We start from the raw sequence: 16,117 nt of genomic DNA on the forward strand, positions 1-16,117 counted from the left end.
GTAGATATATATATATACCACACTCAAATCGGACCAACCGACCGCTTACATTGCCATTCAAATTTTTTTGAACTAAAAAATCAAACAGTCCGATTACTAAACAGCCCACCCAAAAAAATTTGAAATCCATGCAACAAATTGGGTGTTCTGCTAATTTTTTTTGAATGCAGACCTTAAATCGGCAAGTCCGATTTGGTTGGGCCAAAAAAAAATTCTTCCCCATGCAACAAATTGTACGACTTCTTTGCACCCAACATCCACCACGCACAAATCGGACTCTGATTTGTATCCCCTCACACCTACAAGAAATTGGATCGTCTGATTTCCCTCCGTCATCTAACCTCCATCACCTATAAACTCCATAACCAGGCGTTACACCAAACCATGCATCATATGCAAAAAAATTAGCCACTAACAACACAACTTATTTTTTATTTTTTCTTTCAAATTCTGATTAATTTTTTTTAATTATATTTTTTATTATTATATTTTTTATATCTTATTCTCATTTCTCGAAAACAATCGCACCCTATGTGCATGATTTGTTCATAAATGGTTCAACAGGTAGTGCTCAGCATTCTCGAACATATTGGGTAATGTGGGTAATGTGGCTAAACCGTGGCTGATAAAGAAAAACTTCTTCATTTGCATGTGACAATGATATAACATGGCCCTTCACATGTTTGAGCCTCTGTCTAAACTAATCATGGCGCCAACACATCTCAAATCTCAATCATTTATGAAAGATATTCTGTTTTCATTAGCCCAGATTTGAAGAATCCAATGAGAAAAACAATACCTGATCTCGAAAAAAACAAGATAAACAACCTCAGTTATAATCTTTGATGTCATTGACTTGTAGCAACACCAAGTAGGTTCTCCCTGAAAATACAGGGACTTGGGTACACTACAACCTCGGACAAGTTGGATTGAAAACATCATCGGCAGTGGAAACATTAAAAAATAGGATTTAGAAAAATAATAGTACCAAGTCAATTAACTCAAGTACCAGTGAAGGCAATTTGATTAGGATACTGCTAAATGGTTAATTCAAAATAGGAACATTAGTTTACAAAAGAAAGCCTCAGTTGAACCCATTGACGTCATATGAATGTAGCTTCACCAAGTAGGTTCTCCCTGTAAACAGGGTCTTGGCTCCACAACACCTCAAACAGTTGGGTTGAATCATCACAGGCCATGTTTGACACTCAATTAACATGCATTAACAGCAACTTAAAATATAATAAATGCAGAAAGGCTCAGAAATATAACAGCTTCATCAATCACGATTTTTCAGAAGCAGAACTGGCATTTGAAGCTGAATTATTATCCTCATAGCTGACCAGAAATACATCAAGCAGAAAACCCAAAATCAAATGTTACAGTTGCAATATATCAAACATATGGCTCATATCAAGAAATTCAACCAATAATTTTCCATTTATGCTTCATCGAGAAAACCCTCAGAAGCGCGGATAAAATGTAATCATTGCCAACAATTTGAAAGACAAAATAAATTTGAAAAAAAAAGATCAAAACTTGAAATCGATATCAGAGTGTGGCGGATATCTTTAGAGGCAAAAACATTGAAAAAGCTAAACCCCCACGTGAAAAAACCCGCCGAATTTCAATCTATGCCTCTATGACTAGCTCCATTTTCATTTCAACGATTCGAAAGCAAGCTAAAGGTGTAGTGAGGCAAATTTAAAAACCTAATATCACATACGAACAAGTAAAATAAAAGTTAGAGTTGAAAAAGAGAGGATCTTGCCGATACTTTGACACAGATTGGCCGTGGAAGATAAAAGAAACGAATCTGCAACACGAACGGCACCGATGTAGCACGTGCATCGGGGCATTCGCGTCATAACGAAAGCTCAGAGAAGCCCGGGAGGCATCGTGCAAAAGAAATTAAAGAACATGAGAAGAAGATCTGAGGGCCAAAGTGGCGTTTGGAGCAAGTGGTTGTGGCTGAGTTCAGATTGAAGAAACCCTAGAACGCTATGGATCGAGAGAATGTGAACGCTCATGTTTAAGTTATATAGCCGCACCAGAAACCCTAATCCCTTTCCACAGTCCACACCACCGCTTATGCCGTCATTAGAAAAATTCTCGTCATACCATACCAGAAAATATTAGTCTATTAATAAAATGTTTTTAAAAATTAAAAATAAAATTGATAACTATTCTGTAATGAAATTAATCTTTAATGCATTGTGAACGTTAATAAAAATAATTCTTAAATTTTTCATTTAAAAAAATTAATTAAGTATAAAAATTTAATTAAATAATTGAATATTGAACTCTCTTGTAATATCTAAATCATTTGTTTCATACGAAATTTAATTTTGAGATTAATAGTTAAATTTGTCTATAAAAGATCATATATTTTTTAGATTAATTATCAAAAAATTAAATTAGTCAAATTAATCTTGAAATTAGGGGTGTGCATGGGTTGGGTGAAACCGGGTTTGATGGGACCCAGATCCAACCCAAAATATATACGGGGACTATTTATTAGACTCGAATCCGGCCCTAGACTCGATGAAATCTATACATTTTCGGGCCACGATTATACCGGGTGAAAACTGGGCCGTTAACATTACATTACTTTGATACCTTCTTATAAGCTAGCATGTGAAAATATCCAAATTTTCAGGACTCCTACCATTATTTGACATGGTAAAATTCACTTAGAAAAATATAACAAGAACCAACTATTCTCTAAAATTAAAGCATAACCATAATCAATACTAATATTGTCTAATAACACCAAATATTTAAATCAATACAAATAACACAAAATATTAATTGTATATGATAACTGGGCCACCGGGCCGACTTCGGGTGATCCGAGCCATAACCCGGACCCGACCCGAAATAATGACCGGGTCTATTTTTTAGACCCTTACCCGGCCCTTGACCCGGTTAAATCAAACCAAAATAGCCCCTAAAGTGTTCGGGCCAGGCCGGGCCATGCACACCCCTACTTGAAATATAAAATATAAGTTAAATTATCTTTTCGTTAAATAAATCATGATGTGTTATGTTAAGTATCGTGTGGTATGATGATGTGGTAGATTAATACCACGTGTCATAAGATAATTGTTTGACGTGTCAGGTTAATAACACGTGGCATGCCAAGTGCTAGGTATTATCTAATTTTATTTAGAGTTAAATTAGTCCCTAAAAAATATAGAGTGAATACCCCATACGGTCCCGGACAATTACCTCGAAAGGACAACGAGACCCTCAAGAAAAAAAAATATCCAATCCGGCCCCTGGTCTTTTTTTTTGGGACTGATTAGCCCCTGTGCCAAAAAAAACAACATTGACTTTTTTTTTGCATAAGGGCCTCGTTGTCCTTTCGAAGTAATTGTTAGGAGTCGGATTGGGTTTTTTTTTTCAAGAGCCTCGTTGTTTTTCGAGGTAATTGTCAGGGGTTATTTTGGATTTTTCTCAAAAATATATTCGTAAATAATTTTCATCCCTAAAATTTTAAAAATTAATCAAATTCGAATATTTTTTATTTTTTACATAATATTAATTTTTTAATATTTTTAATACTACTAATTTTAATATATTTTTTAGACCATAATAAACAAATTTTTTTACATAAAATAATATGAAAAATTAAATTATTACAAAGTTATTTTATCATTTATATTTTAAAATTTTATATTTTAAAATTTTAGTTTTTTTAGTAAAATTTTTTTTAGATAACTTTATCAAACTATTATTAATTATATACTTAAAAGTTTAATTTGTTAAATCTCACTAAATAAATATAATATTTATTTTAAAATTTAAATTTTTTAGATTTTTTAAATTTATAATTTTATTATTTTTTAATTTATCTAATAAAATTTAATAATTGAAAAACCGAGTTATAGGATCACTTGAATCTTAATATCTTAATGTAATTTTTTTTAAATATTATTACTACTTAGTTAACACCATTTTTATATGTCTTTTCAATTGTTATATTTTTTTCTTTTTTATAAAAAAATTAATTTGCTAAAAAAATGTACTAAAATAAATATAAAAAGATAAAAATAAATAACTACTGGTAGATTAGACTAAATTTTGGTTGAGATTCAAAAGATTAAAATTTTAAAATAACTAATGTATTTATTTAGAGGCAAAACACATAAACAAGGGCAATTTACTATAATAAACCAAGTCTAATCCAATATTACGTAAATTCTCCAAACTCTAAAAGACTACCTAAATGTCCCAAGTTGTATTTCTATATAAATCGAATTGATTAAATTCGATTTACTCAAATACCTACTAAATCGAATCCATTGAATTCGAATTGCATGCAAATAGAACTTACGTGTAAATCGAAGCTAATGACTTCGAATTAGCAAACCATACTAAATCGAAACAAAGAGATTCGATTTATATATACACCTAAACCAAATCCATTTAATTCATTTATAAAGATATGTAGCCTTTCAGGTAAAACGAAGCCATTAGTGTCGATTTAGCATGTATGACGCTATATGATTCAATCCTTGTGGGGCAATGCAAATGATGAAACAATGTATAGACTAGTTTGATAAAGTTTTTGTTTTGAAAATAATTTATTCTATACATTGCTTCGTCGTTTGCATTGCCCCACAAGGATTGAATCATATAGAGCTATAGATGCTAAATCGACACTAATGGCTTTGTTTTACCTAAAAGGCTATGTATCTTTATAAATGAATTAAATGGATTCGGTTTAGGTGTATATATAAATCAAATCTCTTTGTTTCGATTTAGTATGGTTAGCTAATTCAAAGTCATTAGTTTCGATTTACACGTAAGTTCTATTTGCATGCAATTCGAATCCAATGGATTCGATTTAGTAGGTATTTGAGTAAATCGAATTTAATCAATTCGATTTATATAGAAATGTAACTTGGGACATTCAGGTAGCCTTGTAGAGTTTGGAAAATTTATGTAATATTGGATTGGACTTGGTTTATTATAGTAAATTGCCCCATAAACAAACCAAACACCAACCAATATTACATGATAGTCCTAAAAGCAATAACGTTACATGCATATCCGAATTGGACAATGAACCTATATAAATTGAAGCAAGTCAATTTGATTTAGCCTTGCTCTATGTAAATCAAAATTAGTACCCACCCTCAATGTAAATCGAATTGAATCAACTCGATTTAGGCTTTTCCTATATAATTCGAACTTAATAAATTCGATTTAGATTTGGAGTATATAAATCAAACTTAATGAATTGGATTTACCAACGTAGAGTGTTGCATAGTGTAAATCGAGTCAAATACGTTCGATTTACTGCTAGTAGTATAACATATATAAATCAAAGCTTATTGATCCGAGTTATATATATTGGCTAATGCTATAAATCGACTTGAATTAATTCAATTTAGTATGATATGCACGTATATAAATAGGAGTTAAACGTGAAATCCTCATCATAGTGGGACTCACAATGGCTAGTGATGATAGTTTTCTAGTTCTTGTGTATTATAGAGAGTCAATTAAGAAAAAAAATCGAGAGGGAATAAAATTTACTGATAAAGTTTCGTTGAGTGTTTTTATCAAACCTACTACGAATTTCGTTGAGTTTCGAATACTATTTAAAAACTGGGGCTGCATAGCATGAAACGGGTGGAGAAGTTATTCTATAGAATTCTGACTTATGTAGTACGTGATAGTATGAAGTACGATTTCTTCGTCATAGACAATAACAAAAATTTGTGAGTATTGTTCTATTGTCGTTATCGTCAGTTTTCCGAGGTGGAGACCCCTGAGCTATTGGCCAAGCTTGTAGATGTGGTCTGTAGTTCAGGAGGATCGAACCAGAATCCCCAATCTTTAGCAATGCTAGCCGCCTCTAGTTCAATGCCTCTTGGTGCCTCGTTATCTATGCCTGTGATTGCACCTGAGGCAGTTTTGATTGCATCTCCGTCCTTTGCAGCTGATCTAAACTACGATTGTGATGGACAAATAGGTAATAATTAACCCTTCAGTGAGCTTGCTGTTGTGATGGCCAGTACTCCTATTATGATCTCAGTTTTGGAAGAGGTAGTGTCGAGGATGTACTGCGGGAGGAGGATGATGATGATGTGGTGGAGCATCTAGTTGAGGAACTCAGCAGTACCCCCCGCACTTTTCGACTTTAGACTTGGAGGCCATGACACAGCAGGAGTTATCGGGAGTAGCTTCTGGATTTGGGACCAGATACACAGGATACAGGAAGTCTAGCTGAGTTCTAAGTTTGTCAGCAATTTCAGGATAAAGAGGAGACCATCTTAAGCATGAAGACTTATAGCATCCGCCGTGGGGTTAAGTACAAAGTGATAATATTTGATCATTACAAGTACCATGGGAAGTATAAGGATTTTGACAACGGATGCACATAGTTGATTCGGATCACTCTTCGCCAGCACAAAGGTATTTGGAAGGTAAGACGGTACAATGGACTTCATACTTGTCTGGCCACGTCGATATCTAGTGATCATAGGATGCTTGATTATCATGTTATATCGGCTTTCATACTTACTGCCTATGATTAGAGCTGATGCTGCTGTGTCAATCAAGGTACTGCAGAATGCGACAGAGACACATTTCGGTTTTAGACCGAATTACAGGAGGTTTGGTTGGTTAAGCAAAAGTCTGTTGCATAGATTTATGAAAATTGGGAAGAGTCATATAATGAGTTACCGCGATGTGTACTGGGTGTGCAGATCACGATGCCAGGTAATGTTACAGTGCTGAAGACGAGTCCTGTGTGAGTTGGTGGGCAAGTTAATGACTCATCAGCTTATTTCTATTGGATTTTTTGGTTATTTCTATCGAGTATCGAGGCCTTCAGGCATTGTAAGCCGTTGGTTAGTATTGATGGAACCCACTTGTATGGCAAATATGGAGTACACTGCTCATTGTGATTGCTCAGGACGGCAATTCCAACATCATTCATGTTGCATTTGCCCTTGTAGAGAGTGACAATGCAAAGTTGTGTTCATTCTTTTCTCACCTTCGGCAGCACGTGATGCCTCAGTCATGTATTCTAGTCATATCGGATAGGCACAACAAGCAAGGTTATATTGAAGGCTCTTGATGGCAGTTGGCTTTTACCTAGTGCTTACCGGGCATTTTGTATCAAACACATGCAGCAAATTTTGTCCTGAGTTTTAAGGGCAAGGATGCACAAAAGTTTCTAGTGAATGCTACTTACGCCAAGGCTGAGATCGAGTTTGACTACTGGTTTGACATTCTCCAATCCAAAGACCCTGCAATGTGTGACTAGGCTAACATGATTGAGTATGAGAAGTGGACTCAACATCGGGATGAAGGTCGGATATTTGATATGACTACTAATATCTCCGAATGTGTAAACTCGATACTAAAGAGTGTAAGAAACCTTCCAGTTTGTTCGTTGGTGAAGTCTACCTATGGGAGATTGGCCGAGTTATTTGTTTGCAAGGAAAGAGAGACAGATGTACAGTTAGGAACCGGACAGCAGTTTAGTGAGCATCTGATGAAGGCAATAAAGGCTAATCTGAAGGCCTTCAGGTGTTTCACAGTGACTTTGTATAACAGAGATAATTCTGAGTTTACTGTGGCCAAGACCACTTCGACTGGTAGCTTCTCACTTAGCTCTTACAGAGTATCCCTCAGGGACCACACATGTGATTGCGGGATTTCTAGGCACTTCATTATCCATATCGTCATGCCTTAGCATGCTGTGCATACTCACATCTAAGTTAGCAACCTATGTCCATGAGGTGTATTGCTTTATCTCGGTGTTCAATGTCTATCAGATGGGATTCACATCTCCAATCTCTGAGAGATTTTAGGACTAAATCCTATTTTGGTCCCTGAGATTCACGCGATTACTCAATTTGGTCTCCGAAATTCAAAATTGCCTATATTGGTCCTTCAGATTCAAGTTTGGGTACCAATAGGGTCCCTCGACTCTTTCCAGCGATGATTAGGCAAACGGAGTGCTGAGATAGCACCTTTCCTGCGACGTTGGATGATGAGTAAACGACGTTGTTTACCCTTGGTGCCCAAACAAGTCAGAAATGAAGAATAGTGGAGGTAGAAAAGAAGAAGAATACTTTATTTCAAGTTTCCATCGTTTCTTCTCCCTTCATATACAAAACGACGATAATTTTTACTTGAATTGGGTGCCGAGGATAAACGACGTCATTTACTCATCATCCAGCGTGGCAGGGAGGGTGTCATCTCAGCATTCTGTTGGTCTAGTCATCGTCGGAAAAAGTCGAGGGACCACATTGGTGCCTGGACTTGAATCTAGAGGACCAGTATAAGTAATTTTGAATTTCAGAGACCAAAATGGGTAATCACGTGAATCTCAGGGACCAAAATGGGGATTTCGTCAAATTTTGGCCACCAAATAATGGTCCAACAATCATACCCGATCCCACCAAGAAACATGCTTCTGAAGGGCATCCCAAGACTACTAGAATCCAGATTACCATGGATGATGCTGACCCAAACAGACCCAAGAGATGTTGGCTTTGCAGATAGCCTGGCTACACACGTAGGAGGTGTCTACAGGGACGAGTTAACATGGGTTCTGCTTCCACTAGTAATGTGTAGGGTTGTGTTTATTTAGTGTAATATTTTGTCGGGTGTGTCTTTTTTAATTTACTTTAATGATGTGTCGGTTGTAAGGTTTATTGTGTTTTGTATTCCCGTTTAATATTTAATTGAATTTCAACATTTGATTTTCGATTATGTTGTGTTCTTAACTTGTGTTATGAGACAGTGGTATAATACATTATGAAATAGTAATATAACATACATGTGCTTCTAAATAATATAACATACATGTGCTTTTAAATATAATAAAATTCATATGCTTCTAAATAAACCCAACACATATATCGTTTCTCAGCAATATATAACTACCATCTAAATAACATAACATACTTGTGCTTGTAACTACATAAAAACATAACATGAAACAAATAATGCATACATAGTAATCAAAAGAGATGTGATCCTGTGAAGCAGTGGTGGCGACGTCTGGTACACTGTGCTCTCTGGCCCAGAGGGATTTTATCCTCATCTCGATCGCCATCATGCTCCATCTCGTCTGGTATGCGCTCTGCTGATGTGGATAGACCAGGATTTGCCGGGGCATCTGTAGTGAATACCGAGGGAAGAGTCCCACCCAATACAAATGTGTCATCCAAGGGTCCAGAAGAAGGCTCATTCAACTCCACATCTAAGTGTGTCTGGGGTCTAGCTACCTGAGATCTGCGTCGCTCCAAGTCATCCTCCTACATGATCACGCTAATCTCATCAAGGAAGCATGACCCTTCGAACTCTGCGTCAAGGCCCTCACTGCCAAGCAAGTCTGATAGCACGTCACCTAGGATAATGTACGTCTGGCTCTCGTGCACTGCCACGTCGCTGCCAGGAACGCCGACAAAATAATACACACCCGGGCATACCTCATAACCGTAGCATCCCCTGTGCCCTGAGGAAGCTCACTAAATGTCTCATGCATCCAAGTGTACTTTACTGTGAACTTGTCGATGCAGTTCGCAGGAGGTAAAACATCTAATAGCTCCTCGAACCAAGCCCATGCTAGCGGTCACCCTCAATGTATCTCTCAAAGTCCGTGAGGCATCCACTGACGTACTGACCATCGATCGGGAGTGATGAGTCCATATTTGATACTAATTTTTTACTTGAATTGGATGGATTTCATCACATAAACTCACACTTATTCACTTAAATAGCATACTTTTGTGTTTTATCCCTAAATTGAACCTAAATGTGAAAACATGCATTTTTGTGCTTAAATTGAGCAAATTAATTCCACTTTTATTTCATTCGATACCGTGATATGTTTGTTGAGTGATTTCAGGTCCTAGAGGCAAGAATGGATAGGTAGAAGTGGAAGGAAGCATGCAAGAAGGGAGAACACATGAAGAAAAATAAGGAGAAGCACATAGTCAAGTGTGCGTATGCACAACATCTCGTGCGTACGCACAAGTAGAAAAATAGCAAGTGTGCGTATGCATAGGTACCAGTGCGTGACTTCATTAATGAGGCACGTGGCACACGATTTTGGGGGCCTCTTGGCCTAGTTTTGAGTGTGTTGAATCTGGTTGGAAGTGCTATATCAAGGGGGATCATTTTCATATCAAAGGAGAGCTCACTTAGACATAGTTTTACATAGATAGTAGGAATAGGAGTAGCATAGAGTAGTGATCTTTTATTTCTCTCTTAGGGTTCAATTTTGGTCTTGGATTTTGCTATCTCATTGTAAGTACTCTTTAATTTCCTCTTTAATTTCACTACTCTTACTACATTTTGCTCATAATTCAAGTTACTTTGTTAATATATGCAATTTTGGTTTCTTGAAGTTTTGGTAGATGATTTTGATGCTTTATGGTTTATAAATACTTGATTGCATGTTTATTGTTGATATTATGAATAGTTTGGTTTTAGTTTTCATTTTCCTTTGCAATTTCTCATGTTTTGATTTTATGCCCACCAATTGTTCGTGAAAATGCCACTTGGTAATTTTGAGTAGCTTTTCACACCTTGACTTGGGAATTGGGTTCCTAGGATACTAGAGTCATAATATCCGATATTTAGTGGTACTTCTTGGGTAGTTAGTTGGCTCTTGTTTCTATTGACGCTAGCTTTTTACTAAGAAATTAGTAAGTTAGTTAGGACTTATGGATTAAGGTCAATTATGCTTGCTTGACTTACTTCTCGATGTTAGGGGTTGACGAAGCGAGATTGACTCATCATAGTTGTCATAGTTGTGGTTATGACGATGATATGATTCCTTAATTCTCATTCCCAAATCAAGGCCGTTTTATGCATTTATAGCATTTTCACTAAGTTTTGACCTTACTTCCTTTTCACTTGCATTACTTTCAATTTTGACCATCTCTTAGTTCTTTTATTTCTTAGTTCTTTTAATATTTCGTTCTTTGATTTCAAAACCCCGTATCCTCACAACCAAGAGTGTGGCATCTCAATTGCATTCTTAGGGAGAACGACCCGAGGTTGAATTACTCTCGATTTTATTTGTATTTGAAAATCAAACTTTGCTTGTAGGAGTTAGTTGTTGATTTGGGCTATACTTGCAACGAAGAGATTCTATTTTGAGAAATTTTAGATCAACACTAACTCTCGCATCAAATTTTGGCGCCATTGCCGGGGAAGACAATTGGTATTATATTTTTTGTTGTTGTGAATATGTTCATAGTGTAAATAGCTTACTTTTTGGTTGTTTGGTTATTTTTGTTAATACTTAGGTGCTTGTTTTTCTTGTTTATTGAGGTCTTTTGCTTTTATTTTCTACTTTTTCTATGAGCTATCACCCTTGTTGTTTGGAGTTTGGTTGTGATTATATTGTAGGGTGTGATAGATTCAAATTGGGATTGCATCATGGAGTGAGAGAATCAATTAAGGGAGGAACCGTTTGCATATGAGCAACACTCATGGCAACCACCTTCCCCATGCTACAACGAGCCAAACCCTCCCCTATATGCATACCAAACCCAAAGGTATGAACGGTACCCCCTACACAACCCTCAACCACCAAACCTTCAAGTACCACACCATCCACCTCCATGAAATCCAAATGTTTATACACCTTGCCACCAACCATATGAACCATCACCTTCTTACACACCACCTCAATACCCTCACCCACATAACGCATCTTCCAACCATACAACCTTTCTTCCAACCATTGAACCTTCTTTCTTACCCAAAGATGAAGTTCTCCAACCCTTGCCCCAAGAACAACAAGACCTTTAAGATTTTCTCCAAGAGCAAGGAGAGTTCCAAAAGAAGCAAAGGGAGTTCATGGCCACCATAGCCGAAGCGGTGAACCGCTTAGCCTTACTACGCTCAAGCAATCAAGACATTTCCTTTGAGGAATGTGAATGATCAACTAAGGAGTGTAGTGAGGAAGAGAACATGGAGTCTAAGGTAGAAGTAGAGGAGCTATGGATTGAGTCACAAGAGGACGAAAGTGAGATGAGTGCACCAAAAGAAGTAAATAGAGAATTGAGGGAATTTGATCAAGAAGTGGATTCCATCATCTATGATTTTTTGTCCACCTTGGTCAACCCCCTCAATGATCTTGAGGAACCCTCCCATTTTGAGTTTGAAAGAGATGTGGGTGGTGAGGAAGAGGTAGTCACCCAAGAAGTGGAGGTATCCATACAAGAGTCCAATAGGGTAACTCCATTCCAAGGGAAAATTGAGTGGGTAACAATATCCTCAATGAGCTTCATCGGCCCACATCAATTTGCTATCTTGGAGATGGATCACCAACTTAAGGTACTTCTTGGAGTGTTAAATGGTGAAGAAATGGATGTTGGTTGCCAAAGGAATTCAAGGTATAAGTGGTGCAAGGCCCAATTAGGAGGAGTCCAAGAGTTAATTTGGTGCTTCAAAGGTGTTTGGGGAGGTTGTTCATCCAAGTGCAAGAGCAAAAATTAACAAGAGGATGATAGGGAAACTAAAGTATGAGATCCTGGTATAAGTTCCAATGATCAACAATTTTGGGTCCCAATTGCTTGCTTGAGGTTGCTTGAGAGCTCGATGTACTTCGTTTGGGATCCCGGAGGATTTTGGAAGAGCAAGCATGGTTGGCAACTCAAGGATGAGTAGAAGCATAAGCCACCATAACACAAGCTTCAACCAAAAGTCCAACTTAAGGACTTAAAACTAAAGTGCTAGGTGGGAGACACCCCCACCATAGTAATATCCTTCCAACCTTTATCTTCTTTTACCCTTTGCTTATTGAATTTTGTCTCTTTGGTTAGCTTAGTTTGATTGAATTCTAGGCTTAATTTAGTTGTATTTTGGTGTTTATTAGGTAATCTTAGTGGAATAATATATTTTTGGGGTTCTAATAAGTTTTGGGACTTGAAAAACTGTTTTAGAAATCATGTTTGGTGCCTTAGAGGCATTAAATTTTTTGCAGAAACAGAGTTGTGTGCGTCCGCACAACCTTGTGCGCACGCACACTTCCCCTAAATTTTGCCATCTGTGCGTACGCACAGTCCTGTGTGTACGCACACCCTTTAACAGCCCTTCTGTCCAGGGTGCTCACACCTGCTTGTGCGTGTGCACCCTACCCTTTTTCCCTCCTGTGCGTACGCACAACACTGTGCACACACATATATCACCCTTTTTCTTGAAAAAAAAAAAAGAGTTTTCTATGCGTACGCACAGCCCTATGCGTACGCACACGTCTTGACACCCTTCCTGCCAGGAGCGCTCGCACACCCTGAGCGTTTGCATCCCCTATGTTTTCCCCTTGTGTGCGTGCGCACACGTCCATGTGCGTACGCACAAGTCGCGATCTGGGCAGCAATAAGAAAGAAGCCCAGTCGCGCCAGAGCACCCTCTACCCCAGCCCAGACCCTTCTTCCAGCGACTCCGCCACCGCCGGCGACCGCACCGCCGCGCCGCCACCACTCCTCTTCTTCCCTCTTCTTTCTTCTTCTTTCTTCTCCTTCTTCTCTCTTTACTCTTCTTTGTTTTATTTATTTTCTTGATTAATTTTCATTTTCATTATTTAATTTTGGTAATCTAGCTTAGATTTTGCTTAATTAGTTGTTGTTGATTGCAAGTGTTCAATTTTTTATTTATGGATTGTTGATGCTTGAATTTTTGGCTTGAAATTGTTGAATATGTGACTGCATACTATGTGTTTGATATAATGCCTGAATGAACTTTTAGTTTAATGCATGTGTTGTAGCTACCATATGTCTTAGACCATATCCTTGTTTGGTATTCGATTTAAGAATGGTGCACTTTTACATGATTATGATGTTATTTTAGAATTTCAATAATGTACTTGTTTCTTGCTTGAGTTGCTAGCACCAAAGTGTTACAAAAATTGACATTTAATTTCTTATTTGGTGAGATTTTTAACAAGTACATATTGAATTTAGTGAATTGAATTGCTTGTTCATCATGGTTTTTAAGTCAATATAATCATATAATAAGGTCCTTGTTTCTTGTTAATGCTTTGCATTTGTTTGAGTTGACTTGACTTTATTCTTATCAAGCTTGTCACTTTTTGTACCAAACACCTTGTACATGTGATTATTTCATTGTTCTTAAGGATGAATAAGTAGTTTCTCTTTATCATTGAATTGGTTATTGTATGTTGTGCTATTTTATATCAGTCTTGCACTTTCGCTTGCACAATTTCAATATCCAATATATCCTAAATTCAATTCACTCTTGTTATAATTGCCTAAGTTTGCTTGTCCTTAATTGATGTTCATCCCTTGCTTGCATCTTAGGCCATTTAATTGAGGAATTCATGCTTACATTTTGATTGTGTGGATGCCGTTTTAACCGGCCATTGTGTGTATTCTAACCGTGCGCATAATTGGAATACGCACCCGGCTTATTCTTATCATACCACACCACTACGCAACTTCCTCAATTAAATGTTTATTTGTTTTCTATTGGCACCAAGTATACATTATATGTGCTTCATCCTTTGCCTTTTTGTGCTACTTGCCCTATGATTTTTAATTATACTTTATTCATTCTTTTTTAGGATGAGACATAAAGGCAAGGATTCGGTAGAGGACGAGACCGCCGAGGATGGAGATGCCGAGAATACATTGGACTTGGAGATTTCCATGCAACCCAAACCCCCGCACCTGCCAGCTGAAGGTGGAGTACTCTAGAGCCATTCTCCCCTGATTGTGTTCGTGCACGGAGGACCGTGCATCGCTTAAGTGTGGGGGAGGATTCACCACTTTTGGGGCATAAATTTTCTTTTTCGAACACTTTGCACTTCATTTTTGTTTTCTTTTATTATGTTTCTTGTAGATATTTGGAGTGTTTTTTATTATTGCATTGTATTTTCCTCTAGTACATATATCTTAGCTTATTCATAGTTTATATCTAACTATTGCATTTTGCATCTTTTGCTTGGTATATATTTTATAGATAGAAGTTGTGATTGGATGTTGTGAATAGCATAGTGCCTAGTTCAATTTTGTCCTAATTGTTTATAATGGTTTTTGCATATTGAAAATTAGGAAAGAACTAGGAAAATTTTGAACTTGTATCCATCACAACATACATACATACATATAGTAAATAATTTTGGTGAAAAACAACAAAAATTTTCAAAAATTTTGTTTTTAGGGCGTTCTATTGAATTGATTTGGAAAATCCTTTTAAACTTACTTGAATGATTTTTGTGGAACATAGAAGAGAGATAGAACAAACAACCTTGTGAGTTGTTGAGCCTATAATGTGTTGCATATTTTAACCACTATTTTTGTTCATTGTGTGCTATACTCCTTCTATGATTGTGATCTTAGTTTTGCTTGATTCTTTATTTCCAATAGTTGATGTTTAAATGCATTTAGCATGATTGAGGCCATTTTTGAATTAAGCTTACTAACCCATATGGCGATACCCTCATATCTACCATTGTGAGCCACTTCTGAGCCTTTTTAATCCCTTTGGTTCTAATTGTTAGCACATCACAACCCTAAGCGAAAAACCATGAATCACTTTGAATTGCATCTTTGATTAGCTTAGGTTGAGGTGTGTGTGTCATTTAAGTGTGGGGGAATTTCGGGAAGCATTGGTAGAGAAAAATTTTATTTTTGATATTCATTGAAAATTTTGGAAAATGGGTGCATATTCATATATCAATTTGCTTTAACCATATGCATTTGTCATAGAAAAAGAAAAAAAAAATAAAATAAATATAGTAATAAGATGGGAACAAAAGTTATTCCAAAGAAAAATAAATAAATATATATAAGAAATGTATATGAGAATTGAATGAAAATCAATGCATGAATGTGTGGGAAAGAAAATGATGGAAGGTTAGGTTGCATTCTTGTGATTTGGTTGATATAGGTTGAGTGAGATACTTGAGTTAAACAAAGATCTAATTCCTTAGTCCACTTAGCCATATTTACCCCACCTTAATCCTAACCTCATTACAACCCTAGAAAGACCTCATGATAATTGCATTCATGTATCACATGTTTGTCGATTGTTAGATGAAAAGTAAATTCTTGAAAGCATGATTAGAGGACACTTGAGTGATTAAACTCTAAACACCAAGCGTTAA

General features: G+C 36.6%; 5 non-coding genes across 5 annotated transcripts; all 5 read right to left on the bottom strand.

Moving 5' to 3' along the window:
- Nucleotides 1-826: 826 nt before the first annotated feature.
- Nucleotides 827-946, bottom strand: LOC110265674 (small nucleolar RNA Z278). The gene has a single exon (XR_002351867.2). It is a non-coding gene; the product is annotated as a small nucleolar RNA Z278 (small nucleolar RNA).
- A 135-nt stretch (nucleotides 947-1,081) lies between these two features.
- On the bottom strand, nucleotides 1,082-1,196 carry LOC148547194 (small nucleolar RNA Z278). The gene has a single exon (XR_015898595.1). It is a non-coding gene; the product is annotated as a small nucleolar RNA Z278 (small nucleolar RNA).
- A 56-nt stretch (nucleotides 1,197-1,252) lies between these two features.
- Nucleotides 1,253-1,344, bottom strand: LOC148547195 (small nucleolar RNA Z223). Its single transcript, XR_015897444.1, has one exon. It is a non-coding gene; the product is annotated as a small nucleolar RNA Z223 (small nucleolar RNA).
- Nucleotides 1,345-1,404: 60 nt separating this feature from the next.
- On the bottom strand, nucleotides 1,405-1,495 carry LOC148547196 (small nucleolar RNA U36a). The gene has a single exon (XR_015898611.1). It is a non-coding gene; the product is annotated as a small nucleolar RNA U36a (small nucleolar RNA).
- A 267-nt stretch (nucleotides 1,496-1,762) lies between these two features.
- Nucleotides 1,763-1,905, bottom strand: LOC148547197 (small nucleolar RNA snoR134). Its single transcript, XR_015898604.1, has one exon. It is a non-coding gene; the product is annotated as a small nucleolar RNA snoR134 (small nucleolar RNA).
- Between the last annotated feature and the right edge of the window lie 14,212 nt (nucleotides 1,906-16,117).

This window comes from Arachis ipaensis, chromosome B8, assembly GCF_059453495.1.
Source record: "Arachis ipaensis isolate K30076 ecotype BB chromosome B8, ASM5945349v1, whole genome shotgun sequence".
Classification (NCBI taxonomy): Eukaryota; Viridiplantae; Streptophyta; class Magnoliopsida; order Fabales; family Fabaceae; genus Arachis; species Arachis ipaensis.